This window comes from Triticum aestivum, chromosome 3B (genome assembly GCF_018294505.1).
Source record: "Triticum aestivum cultivar Chinese Spring chromosome 3B, IWGSC CS RefSeq v2.1, whole genome shotgun sequence".
In the NCBI taxonomy this organism is placed as follows: Eukaryota; Viridiplantae; Streptophyta; class Magnoliopsida; order Poales; family Poaceae; genus Triticum; species Triticum aestivum.
In genome coordinates, this window is record NC_057801.1 from 153923746 (window position 1) to 153938436 (window position 14691).

Consider the following 14691-nt stretch of genomic DNA (forward strand, 5'->3'; position numbering starts at 1 on the left):
CGACTTCTAACTATGTTAGAAGGAGCCCTATCACGGCCCTGTGGCTGTCCGCCATTTTTGCCAGCACCTCGGCGTGCATGCTGGCCCTCCTCGTCACGTGAAGGGCGCGCGGGGCTCTTCCCAGGGTGGCGCCCAGGGTCACCAGTGGGGCGGCGCTGCTCATCACGCACAACTTGAGAAGAGTGCTCTGTGGGCGCCAGTGTTGGCGTCTTGGAGGTTGCCGCGCCACCGTCTGGCGGCACGACGACGCCCCTGGAGAGCCCCGCGCCGCCTGCGGGGGGGGGGGGCAACTCTGTCTCTGGAGTTTGCGGCGTGTGGCTCGTTGCCTGGCGTACGAACGACGCCGCTCACCAGGCCCGGGCTGCCAGGGTGATGTGGATGTTCGCGGGCCGTGCCACGGGTTCTTTCTACGACTGGCCCGCTACTAGTCCGCACCGGCACAGGCAGTCCGGTCCTGAATGAACCGATTGTCGTGGTCATCTTCCTCTTGGGATCCATGGCGACGAAGAACTGTGCTACTAGCTGCTAAACCAGATTCTCACTACCGGGCGCCCCTACCTGGCGCGCCAAGGATGTCGGTGGGTAGCGACACCTATGGGATCACAAGAATCCCTACTATGGTTTCGGGGTGCGGGGTCGTGAGAAGAGCGGGATCAGCAGTCAGTACAAACGCACGGGTCGTTTACCCAGGTTCGGGCCACAAGGATGCGTAATACCCTAGTCCTACTTTGATGTGTATATCTGTGTTCTTGGAGTTCTTGAGCTAGTTACAACGAGCGTAACTTGTCCAAGCATCCGAATCCATCTCCTGGATTCCTTGGGCCTCCTTTTATAGGCAAGGGGGTCGCCACAGTGGCACGCAAGAGGTGGCATCGGGGTACTGTAGTTAAGCCTATCGCTTGTCATTACAGGACAAGACGCATTTAATGCGCCTCTGACGTGTCCCCTTCACTTTATCGCCGCTTTGCCCTACCTTGACACGCACCTGGGCCAGCGAGGCGGTCAGCACCATGTAGGCTGGCAGGCTGCTGAGGTAGCGCGGTGGTAGGTCCTTCATGAAGATTTGCATGCCACCACGTAAGCATGTGCTGAGTTGGCCTGGAAGCTTCATGTCGACACGCAGGCGCCTTCCTAGATGGTGGGCTGGCAGCTGCATGGGAGCGGTGGTAGAAACTTCGCGGGTGCGGGCCTGGCTGTGGCCTCGCGGACGTCCTTGGCAAGGGCCTTGGCGGGGCCCCGGCAAGGGTCTTGCCATGGCGTTGCGGTCGTCCCCGGCAAGGATCTTGTCGGGGGTCTTGTGGGTCTCCTCGGCAAGGATCTCATCGAGGTTCGTCGTCTCGTAATCCTCATTTGATTTAGTGTGTTTCTTGTCTTCACAAAGATCTGCATGCCATCACGGAGGTGCCTCCTGAGCCTTAGTCCCAACGTGGTTGGTGGCGCTAGAGAAATTGGGGCTCAAGGGTGGTGCGCTCCGCTGGTGTTGGGTAAACTGCCAGGGCAAGGACGCCCCGGAAGGGTCCTGCCCGGGGAAACCACCTTGCCTTCTTGCTCTTTATGCCTCTCTCTTGGCGTTGCTTTGGCCATCTTGCGGCTTAGATTCCCTGTCTCTGCCCTGCCTAAGTGTGGCCATGGGCGCGGCTCTGACTGCCCGTGCACAAATAAGGGGTACAAAGGAGCGCCCCTACTTTGATACACCGACACACGTGCATTGGACTAGGCTGGAATCTGCAATCGTTTAATACATAGGAGAAGACAAGGTAATATGGGCTCTTGGTTAGATCAACAATAATGTATATGAGAGCCACTCAACAGTTTCATCGTGGTCTTCTCCTCTCGCCCCCCAAAGAAAAGAAAAGAAATTCAAAGAAAAATAAAACTATTTACACGGGAAAGCTCCCAACAAGTAAAAGAAGAATGGGAAATATTTTTCGGTTTTCTTTTAATATTAGTACTACAAGCATGGAAAGTAAACTAGCTAAAGTCTACAACTACTTTTTTTGGTTTTTCTCAAAGTTTTTCAAACACACAAGAAGAAAGCAAGAAAAGAAAATAAACTTGCATGGATAGTACAATGAAAAAGTATGAGCACCGACAACTGGAATGAGTGTGTCAACATGAATGTAATGTCGGTGAGAAATACATACTCCCCCATGGCGGATATCCAAAGTCGTAGTCAGGGTTGTACTGAGATGCAGTGGCTACTGCCTGGAGAGCTACAACCTGGAGGCGAGCTGCCCCCGTCCTCCTCTCGTATTCATTTTCCTCCTCCCTGGTTATAAAATATCTCCTATTTGCCTAAAAGTTAAAGAAAGTAGGAGCAGGGAGAGTAATATGGATAGTACGCCGTTTGTCAAAGATTAGTCGGTACTGGAGGAACTATTCGTTCCTCTCAAGAAACTGATGGTGAACCATAGCACTATAATCTAGATAAGCAGGTGACGACTCAATATCATTTCCATTTATGGGTACAAAAAGGTAATTAGCTACACGAGTTGCATAAATTACACCAAACAAATCTCCACTTTTACTATTAAGATGTAACCTCCGTGCAACAATGGACCCCAAGTTATATTGTTTATCACCTAACACCGCACTCTTGAGGTCACTAAGATCTAGGACACACATGTGAGAAAGTTCATTTTTACTGTTAATGCATCTACACTTTACCTATAAAGAGAACAAAGTAATGTATGGCAGGGCAATGAATGCTCCCTATGGTAGCTTGCGTTATCTCTCTAGTTTCTCCCACGGTGATACTACCAAGAAAATCTTTATATTCAGATTTGCGAGGTTCACTAAAGTTGCCCCACTGTGGGATTTTACAAGCAGTGTTAACATCTTCAAAGTACATGGAGTAAGATTTATCACAGAGGTCAAATAGAACAATTTGAGTATTGCGCGTGGATGAAAATTTAAACCTCCTCACAAACGAATCGGTGAGGTAATAGTATTGTCGACACTTCTCTGATACGAAGTCCTCAAGATCAGCATTACGTACATACGCATCAAATTCATCCTTGAAGCCTGCTTGGACCATAAACTCTTCCGACGGCCATTCAAAAGGCCACACTTGAGCTTCCCTTGGTAGTTCAAAGTCCGGCTCACGTATCGCGAGCCTTGGTTCTTGCTTCCTTGAAGAACCACCTTGGTACATTTTCCTAAACATTTTTCTTCCTCTGAAAAGTTTCTGAAATTTTTAGTGACTCAAAATAAAAGTGAATCAAACTTAACAAGATTGATAGCAACTACTCCCACAAGTGCCTAGAGGCTATATCATGCGTTAAAACTACTTTGGACGATATAAATTTCACATGCAAGCTCAAGAACAGGGTCACCTTGGCAGCAAAAAATTGCAATAAATAAAGCACTAGAACAAAAACTAATTGGACCATTGGAGGAGTCACATACCGACGAACAATCCCCCAAAGCAGTTTTGTGAATGGAGCTTTGAGCAAGGAGATCGAAAATGGTAGCAAAACAAGCTAGAACACGGGTTTGAGCTACAGGTTGATTTTTTCTGGAGGAAGACGAAGTGTGTGGGTGCTGGAATAAGTGGAGGGGGTGAGGGAGTCCTAGATTAAGGTGTCCTCAGGCGTCCGGCCTATTGACATGGGCCGGACTGATGGGCTGTGAAGATACAAGACCGAAAACTCTCACCTGTGTCCGGATGGGACTCTCCTTTGCGTGGATGGGAAGCTTGGCGTTCAGATATGTAGATTCCTTTCTCTATAACTGACTTTGTACTACCCTAGTCCCCTCCGGTGTCTATATAAACCGGAGGGCTTAGTCCGTAGAGGTAATCATAATCATAATCATATAGGCTAGACTTCTAGGGTTTTAGCCATTACGATCTCGTGGTAGATCAACTCTTGTAATACTCATATTCATCAAGATCAACCAAGCAGGAAGTAGGGTATTACCTCCATAGAGAGGGCCTGAACCTGGGTTAACATCGTGTCCCCCGCCTCCTATTACCATCAACCTTAGATGCATAGTTCAGGACCCCCTACCCGAGATCCGCCGGTTTTGACACCAACATTGGTGCTTTCATTGAGAGTTCCGCTGCATCGTCACCAAAAGGTTTGATGGCTCCATCTATCATCTACAACAATGTAGTCCAGGGGGAGGTTTTCCTTCTCGGACAGATCTTCGTATTCGGTGGCTTCGCACTACGGGCCAACTCACATGGCCATCGAGAGAAGATCGACAGCTACGCCCCTGGCTACATTTCAATTTTCTACCAAAATAAGCATTGAAGTTTTCTTGTTTAACAATAAAATTATCAAACTCATCCAAGCATTGACTAGCAGACTTATTACGAGGAATATCACCTTCATCAAATCTATAGAGAGAATTTACCTTTACTACCTGTGGCGGGTTATCAAGACCATGTATTTCTTCAATAGGTGGCAAATTCTTAACGTCTTCAGCTTTAATACCTTTTTCTTTCATAAATTTCTTTGCCTCTTGCATATCTTCGGGACAGAGAAATAGAATACCCCTTTTCTACGGAGTTGGCTTAGGAGTTGGTTCAGGAAGTGTCCAATCATTATCATTGCTCAATATATTATTCAATAGCAATTCAGCTTGCTCAACAGTTCTTTCCCTGAAAACTCAACCTGCACAACTATCCAGGTGGTCGCTGGAAGCATCGGTTAGCCCATTATAAAAGATATCAAGTATTTCATTTTTCTTGAGAGGATGATCAGGTAAAGCATTAAGTAATTGGAGAAGCCTCCCCCAAGATTGTGGGAGACTCTCTTCTTCAATTTGCACAAAATTAAATATTTCCCTTAAGGCAGCTTGTTTCTTATGAGCGGGGAAATATTTTGCGGAGAAGTAATAAATCAAATCCTGGGGTCTATGCACACAACCAGGAGCAAGAGAATTAAACCATATCTTAGCATCACCCTTTAATGAGAAAGGAAACAATTTAAGGATATAATAATAGCAACTTTTTCCTCATGAGTGAATAGGGTGGCTATATCATTCAATTTAGTAAGATGTGCCACAACAGTTTCAGATTCATAGCCATAGAAAGGATCAGATTCAACCAAAGTAACTTAGGATCGACAGAGAATTGATAATCCTTATCAGTAACGCAGATAGGTGAAGTAGAAAAAGCAGGGTCATATTTCATTCTAGCATTCAAAGACTTCTCTTTCAACTTAGCTAACAGTTTCTTAAGATCATATCTATCATTGCAAGCAAAAAGGTCTCTAGCAGTTTCTTCATCCATAACATAACCCTCAGGCACAAAAGGCGATTCATATCTAGGGGGAGAATCTCCATCGTCACTTTAGTCAATATTATCAGTTTCAATAATTTCATTCTCTCTAACCCTAGCAAGTTGTTCATCAAGAAATTCACCTAATGGCACAATATTATCAAGCAGATAAGTAGTTTCATCATAAGTATCATGCATAGCAGAAGTGGCATCATCAATAACATGCGACATATCAGAATCAATAGCAGGTGCAGGTGTAGGTGTTGCAAATTTATGCATAAGAGAAGGTGAATCAAGTGCAGAGCTAGATGGCAGTTCCTTACCTCCCCTCATAGTTGAGGGGAAAATCTGGGTTCTTTCATCTTTCAAGTTCCTCATAGTGATCAATAGATATAAATCCCAAGTGACTTAAAGAATAGAGCTATGCTCCCCGGCAACGGCACCAAAAAAATGTCTTGATAATCCACAAGTATAGGGGATCACAACAGTTTTCGAGGGTAGAGTATTGAACCCAAATTTATTGATTCGACACAAGGGGATCCAAAGAATATTATCAAGTATTAGCAGCTGAGTTGTCAATTCAACCACACCTGAAAGACTTAATATCTGCAACAAAGTATTTATTAGCAAAGTTGTGTGGCAGTAACTGTAATGGTTGCAAAAGTAACAGTAGCCATTTTGTAGCAATCATAATAGTGGCAACGGAGAAGTAACTAAGCAAAGATCAATATGTGAAAAGCTCGTAGGCAATGGATCAATGATGGATAATTATGTCAGATGCAATTCATCATGTAACAGTTATAACATAGGGTAACACGGAACTAGCTCCAGTTCATCAATGTAATGTAGGCATGTATTCTGAATATAGTCATACATGCTTATGGAAAAGAACTTGCATGACATCTTTTGTCCTACCCTCCCGTGGCAGCGGGGTCCTATTAGAAACTAAGATATATTAGGGCCTCCTTTTAATAGAGTACCAGACCAAAGCATTGGCACTTCGTGAATACATGAACTCCTCAAACTACGGTCATCACCGGGAGTGGTCCCGATTATTGTCACTTCGGGGTTGCCGGATCATAACACATATTAGGTGAATATTGACTTGCAAGATAGGATCAAGAACTCACATATATTCATGAAAACATAATAGGTTCAGAGGTTCAGATCTGAAATCATGGAACTCGGGCCCTAGTGACAAGCATTAAGCATGGCAAAGTCATAGCAACATCAATCTTAGAACATAATGGATACTAGGGATCAAACCCTAACAAACCTAACTCGATTACATGGTAAATCTCATCCAACCCATCACCGTCCAGCAAGCCTACGATGGTATTACTCACGCACGGTGGTGAGCATCATGAAATTGGTAATGGAGGATGGTTGATGATGGCAATGGCGACAAATTCCCCTCTTAGAAGCCCCAAACGGACTCCAGATCAGCCCTGTTGAGGAAGATTAGGGCTGGGCGGCGGCTCCGTATTGTAAAGCGCGATGAATCCTTCTCTGTGATTTTTTTCTCCCCAAACGGGAATATATGGTGTTGGAGTTGAGGTCGGTGGAGGTCTAGGGAGCCACGAGGCAGGGGGCGCGCCCTGCACCCTCATGGACAGGGTGTGGGCCCTCTTACATTGATTCTTTCGTCAATATTTTTTATTAATTCCAAAAAGTGACTCTGTGGAGTTTCAGTTCATTCCGAGAACTTTTATTTTTGCACAAAAATAACACCATGGCAATTCTGTTGAAAACAGTATCAGTCTGGGTTAGTTCCATTCAAATCATGCAAGTTAGAGTCCAAAACAAGGGCAAAAGTGTTTGGAAAAGAAGATACATTGGAGACGTATCAGTCCTCCATATGCCTCGTAGTGACACTTGCGTAGGATCTGTTCCTGTTCATGCTCAGGTACACAACGTCTAATAACACCATCTACTCCTTTATAGAGGTGTGGGTCATCCCAAAAGTAATGTCTTAAATCATAGAAAAACTTTTTCTTTTGCTGGTATTTGAAACTAGGAGGTATAAATTTAGCAACAATGTAATTAGCATAGTCAGCATACCATGGAGCAATACGAGAAGCATTTATGACAGCTAATTGTTCATCGGGAAAGCTCTCATCAATAGGTAGTGAGTCATCGAGAACATTTTCTAACCTAGACAAGTTGTCTGCAACGGGGTTCTCAGCTCCCTTTCTATCAATAATATGCAAATCAAATTCTTCTAGCAAGAGAATCCATCTAATAAGTCTAGGTTTAGCGTCTTTCTTTTCCATAAGGTATTTAATAGCAGCATGATCAGTGTGAACAGTTACTTTGGAATCAAGAATATAAGGTCTAAACTTATCACAAGCAAATACAACTGCTAAAAATCCTTTTTCAGTAGTAGCATAATTTCTCTGGGCACTGTCTAGAGTTTTACTAGCATATTGGATAAAATTTAATTTCATATCAACTCTTTGTCCTAGAACAGCACGTACAACATAATCACTAGCATCACACATGATTTCAAAGGGTAAATTCCAATTGGGTGGCTGAACAATAGGTGCTGAAATCAAGGCTTTCTTAAGGACTTCAAATGCTTCTACACAATCATCATCAAAGACAAAAGGAACATCATTTTTTAAGAGATTAGTCAGAGACCTAGAAACTTTAGAGAAGTATTTAATGAACCTCCTATAAAAACCGGCATGACCAAGGAAACTTCTTATACCTTTGATGTCCTTAGGACATGACATCTTTTCAATAGCATCAACTTTAGCTTTATCATCTTTAGTATCTCTTTCAGAAATTTTATGCCCCAAGACAATGCCTTCATTAACAATAAAGTGGCACTTCTCCCAATTCAAGACGAGATTAGTTTCTTCACATCTCTGCAAAACTCGACCAAGGTTGCTTAAGCAAACATCAAAAGAAGTTCCATACACGGAGAAATCATCAATGAAAACCTCAACTATCTTTTCACAAAAGTCAGAGAATATAGTGGTCCTACATCTTTGAAAGGTAGGAGGTGCATTACATAAACCAAAAGGCATACGTCGATAAGCAAAGGTACCGAAAGGAAAGTAAAAGTGGTCTTTTTTGGATCCTCTTTTGACACAGGTATTTGAGTGAAACCAGAATAACCATCTAGAAAGCAAAAATGTGTATGTTTGGATGATCTTTCTAGCATTTGATCAATAAAAGGTAGAGGGTAATGATCTTTTCTAGTAGCTTATTTAATTTGCAGAAATCAATTACCATTCTATAACCTGTAACAATTCATTGTGGGATCAATTCATCTTTATCATTAGGAACAACAGTAATAGCTCCCTTCTTAGGAACACAATGGGCATGACTTACCGACTGACTATGAGCAACAGGATAAATTATACCTGCCTCGAGAAGATTTAATATTTCATTTCTTTCCACTTCTTTCATCTTAGGATTTAACCGTCGTTGATGATCAACAACTAGTTTAGCATCTTTCTCCATCTTTATTTTCTGCTCGCATAGAATGGGACTAATTCCCTTAAGATCATCAAGAGTATATCCAATAGCAGCATGGTGCTTCTTCAGAGTTTTCAGTAATCTCTCCTCTTCCCGCTCTGAAAGGTTAGCACTAATAATAACATGATATATCTTCTTCTCATCAAGAGATCCTTAACCATAGCAATACTAGGTTCAACTTTAATTTGCTCAGGGGGTGTAGGTGTTCTAGCATTACTTTTACGAACTAAAGTTGAAGCTTTAGCATGATCCTTTATTATAACAGGAAAAGGTGGTTTCTCAATATAAGCAGTAGGAACAGTAGGATCAACATTATAAGTAATAGTTTTTCTTCAACTTTAATAGGTTCTACTACTTTCACTTCAATGGGAGGATGATATTTAAACCACTTCTCCTTAGGGAGATCAACATGAGTAGCAAATGATTCACAGAAAGAAGCTACTATCTCAGAGTCAAGTCCATATTTAGGGCTAATTAAATTCACGAAAAGCATCGGTATCCATAAAAGATTTAACACAATAAAACTTAGGTGTTATACCTGACTCCTTACCTTCGTCGATTTCCCAATCTTCAGAGTTGCGTTTAATTCTTTCCAATAAATACCATCTGAATTCAATAGTCTTCATCATAAAAGAACCAATACAAGAAGTATCGAGCATGGAGCGATTATTGAGAGAAAGTCGAGCATAAAATTTTTGAATAATAATTTCTCTTGAGAGCTCATGATTGGGGCATGAATATAACATTGACTTAAGCCTCCCCCCAAGCTTGAGAAATACTTTCTCCTTCGCGAGGCTAGAAATTATATATATAATTACGATCATGATGAATCAGATGCATAGGATAAAACTTCTGATGAAATTCCAATTTCAGTCGGTTGTAGTTCCACGATCCAATATCATCACATAGCCTAAACCATGCCAATGCCTTCCCTTAAAAGATAAAGGGAAGAGCTTCTTCTTGATAACATCCTCGGGCATAGTTGCAAGCTTAAATAATCCACAAACTTCATCCCCATAGATTAGGTGCATATCGGGATGTAATGTTGCATCTCCTGTATAGGGATTAGCTAGCAGTTTCTCTATCATACTCGAAGGAATTTAAATGTAAATATTTTCAGTAGGTTCAGTAGGTTGAGGAGAAACTCTATGCTCTTATGGTCGGGGTGAAGATACCCCGAACAAGCCCCTCAAAGGTTTATTTTCCATGGTAACAAATGATAGTAAATTTCAGCACACTATATAGATTTTTCCTTACCAAATTCCACCTACCAAAGGCGCTTCACTCCCCGTCAACAGCGCCAGAAAATAGCCCTGATGACCCACAAGTATAGGGGATCTATCATAGTCCTTTCGATAAGTAAGAGTGTCGAACCCAACGAGGAGTAGAAGGAAATGGCAACCAGTTTTCAGTAAGGTATTCTCTGCAAGCACTGAAATTATCGGTAACAGATAGTTTTGTGATAATGTAATTCGTAACGGGTAACAACTAACAAAGTAACTAAAGTGCAGCAAAGTGTCCCAATCCTTTTTTTAGCAAAGGACAAGCCTGGACAAACTCTTATATAAAGCAAAGCGCTCCTGAGGACACATGGGAATTATCGTCAAGCTAGTTTTCATCATGCTCATATGATTCACATTCGTTACTTTGATAATTTGATATGTGGGTGGACCGGTGCTTGGGTATTGCCCTTCCTTGGACGAGCATCCCACTTATGATTAACCCCTCTTGCAAGCATCCACAACTACGAAAGAAGAATTAAGGTAAACCTAACCATAGCATGAAGCATATGGATCCAAATCAGCCCCTTACGAAGCAACGCATAAACTAGGGTTTAAGCTTCTGTCACTCTAGCAACCCATCATCTACTTATTCCTTCCCAATGCCTTCCCCTAGGCCCAAACAATGATTAAATGTCATGTAGTCGATGTTCACATAACAACACTAGAGGAGAGATGAAAGTGCAACTATCCCTAGGTGGTTTTGGTAATTCATAACAACATATAGCTCATTGAGCTAATGCTATTCCAAGACTATTATTTCAGGAAAGCTCAATGAATGGCATGGCATGGATGATGAAAGTGGATCCCTCAAAATACTAAGTACAAAGGATTGGCTCAAGCTCAAAAGCTCAAGACTCTTCATTTTACATTTTAGTGATCCAAGATCACATTGAGTCTATAGGAAAAGCCAATACTATCAAGGAGGGATGAGGTGTTGCTTAATGAGCCTCTTGCTTCATGTGCTTAGTGATATGCTCCAAAACCCTTAACTACTTTCCCACATCCAAAAATGACCTAAACCCAAAGCCAAAATCGGTCACAGCGATTCTTCCTATCTGGCGCCACCGATTCCAAAAGTCATAGCCACTGCCACAAACCCTAAGCAAATCGGTCTTACCAATAGGGATCTCGGTCTCACCGAGATGGGATTGCAATCTCTCTATTTCCCTTCGTAACGTTTCGGTCTAACCGAAGTGAGCGATCGGTCCCACCGAGATTGCAATGAACTCTCTGTTTCCTTTTTGTAACATTTCGGTCTCACCAAAAAGAGCAAATCGGTCCCACGAGTTTACCTGACCAACTCTCTGTAAAGCTTATTACCAAATCGGTCTCACCGAGTTTGTGTAATCGGTCTCACCGAGATTATGTTATGCCCTAACCCTAACCGAATCGGCCTCACCGAGATGCATGTCGGTCCCACCGAAAATCACTAACGGTCACTAGGTTTACTAAATCGGTCTGACCGAGTTTCACGATTCGGTCCCACCGAGTTTGGTAAATTGTGTGTAACGGTTAGATTTTGTGTGGAGGCTACATATACCCCTCCACCTCCTCTTCATTCATGGAGAGAGCCATCAGAACGAACCTACACTTCTAACTTACCATTTCTGAGAGAGAACCACCTACTCATGTGTTGAGGCCAAGATATTCCATTCCTACCATATGAATCTTGATCTCTAGCGTTCCCCAAGTTGCTTTCCACTCAAATCTTCTTTCCACCAGATCCAAATCCTATGAGAGAGAGTTGAGTGTTGGGGAGACTATCATTTGAAGCACAAGAGCAAGGAGTTCATCATCAACGCACCATTTGTTACTTCTTGGAGAGTGGTGTCTCCTAGATTGGCTAGGTGTCACTTGGGAGCCTCCGACAAGATTGTGGAGTTGAACCAAGGAGTTTGTAAGGGCAAGGAGATCACCTACTTCGTGAAGATCTACCGCTAGTGAGGCAAGTCCTTCGTGGGCGACAGCCATGGTGGGATAGACAAGGTTGCTTCTTCGTGGACCCTTCGTGGGTGGAGCCCTCCGTGGACTCGCGCAGCCGTTACCCTTCGTGGGTTGAAGTCTCCATCAACGTGGATGTACGATAGCACCACCTATCGGAACCACGCCAAAAACATCCGTGTCTCCAATTGCGTTTGAATCCTCCAAACCCTTCCCTTTACTTTCTTGCAAGTTGCATGCTTTAATTTCCGCTGCCTATACACTCTTTGCATGCTTGCTTGAATTGTGTGATGATTGCTTGACTTGTCCTAAAGTAGCTAAAAACTGCCAAACTCTAAAATTGGGAAAAGGTTAAGTTTTTATTGGTCAAGTAGTCTAATCACCCCCCCCCTATAGACTTACTTCAAGGTCCTACAAGTGGTATCAGAGCTTTGGTCTCCATTTGCTTTGATTTCCATAGCTTTTGGTGATCATAGCTTGGTTTCACAACCTAGGAGTGTATGGCATCTAGCGAGGGAAATTATCACCGTAGAGGTCCTTACTTTGATGGTACTAATTTTGCTAGTTGGAAGCATAAGATGAAAATGCATATTCTTGGACATAACCCCGCCGTTTCGGCAATTATTTGTATTGGCTTGCAAGGTGAATTCTTCGATGGGAGAGAACCGAACCGTGAAGCTAATGCAGAAGAATTGAAGATGCTGCAATACAACGCTCAAGCATGTGACATCATCTTCAACGGATTGTGCCCCGAAGAATTCAACAAAATCAGCCGTCTTGAGAATGCAAAGGAAATTTGGGATACTTTGATTGATATGCATGAAGGTACAGAGTCTGTCGAGGAATCCAAGTTGGATGTGCTCCAAAGTCAGCTTGACAAGTTCAAAATGAAGGATGGTGAAGGTGTCGCTGAAATGTACTCTAGGCTTGCTCTTATCACAAATGAGATTGCCGGCTTAGGGAGTGAAGAGATGACCGACAAATTCATCATCAGGAAAATCCTAAGAGCATTGGATGGAAAGTATGATACCGTGTGCACATTGATCCAAATGATGCCAAACTACAAAGATCTCAAGCCAACGGAAGTCATTGGAAGGATTGTTGCTCATGAGATGTCACTCAAGGATAAGGAGGAACTTCACAACAAGTCAAGTGGTGCTTACAAAGCCTCAAGTGAAGCCCCCACATCATCAAGTGAGAAACCAACCTTCAATGAAGAATTGAGCTTAATGGTGAAGAACTTCAACAAATTCTACAAAAGTAGAAGCAAAGAAAGAAGCTCCAAGTCAAGGTCTTACAATGACAAGAGATCTTGTAGTCGAGAGCGCAATTGCTACAATTGTGGGAGACCCAGACACTACTCCAATGAGTGTACGACACCCTACAAAAGAAGAGAAGATTCTCCAAAAAGAAGAAGCAAAAGAGAAGAATCACCACCAAGAGAGAGGAGGAGTAGAGATGATCGTTATGAACGAAGACCCTCACGAAGAAGCAAGGATTCGGAAAGGAAGGACAAGTCATCAAGGAGCTAGACAAAACGAAGACATCAGGCTCATGTTGGTGAATGGGTTTCCGGCTCTGACTCCGACAATCACTCTGAGAGAAGCTATCACTCCGACTCTGAATATACTCAAGATGAAGGTGTTGCCGGTCTAGCACTTGTGTCAACCAACTCCTACGACATATTTGATTCCTTGAATGAAGGTGTTGGAAGATGCTTCATGGCCAAAGGTCCACAGTTAACACATCCCGAGTATGTTGATTTTAATAGTGATGAAGATGACTTGCTTGTGGATGATGATTTACTTGTTGACAACTCTAGTGATGAATACTATGATGAAACGTCAATTAATAATGCTAATCAAACGAATGACAATGATAAGGAGAAAATTGAGCTTGTAACTAAAGAACTAAACACTCTTAAGTTGGCTCATGAAACTATCTTCGAAGATCATCGAGAACTTTTAAGGGCTCGTGGGAAGTTACGCTTTGAAAAGCTCAATCTTGAGCAAGAGCATGAGTTCTTAAAGGCAATCAATGATGATCTCCGCAAGAAAAGTTCTTCTTACATTGCCAAGCGTTTACTCTTATCTACTTACATGCCTCAAGTCAAGTCTAGTAACAAGTACGAGAAACATACTTCCTCTAGTAGTAACAATAATAATGTCAAATCCAATATTGTTGCTTCTAGTAGTTCTCTTGATTCCACTAATGATTCTCTTAGCCAAGTTACACTTGAGCAAGAAAATAGCTTATTGAAGGGAATTATCGAGAAAGGTGTTTACAAGAGCCTTGCCAGGAGTAAGTAATTCGAGGAAATTGTACGCAAGCAAGGAAGGCACCGGAAGAATCAAGGTGTTGGTTTTGAACGAAAGTTCAATGCCAATGGAGTTGAGTGGGAAGAAGATCACTACCCCAAGACAAAGTTTGTTCCTCAACAAGAGAAGTATGATCCTACTTCCTTCAAGGGAACACAAGCTCAAGATGATCTTCCACCACAAGACCACAAGAACAAAGGCAAGGACAAGCTTCAAGATGCATTTGAAGAAGCACCTAAAGCCTCATTCAAGTGGGTCCCCAAGACTACGTCAAGTTCTACTTCATCAAGTACAACTACAACTCCAAGGAGTCCCATCAAGATGATGTGGATCCCGAAGAAGAAGAACTAAAGAGTTCTTGAGGGTGACTCCGCCAACATTCTTCACTCATATCATTTTGGCAAGAACAAGTGCAATCAACTTCCACATCTTGCAC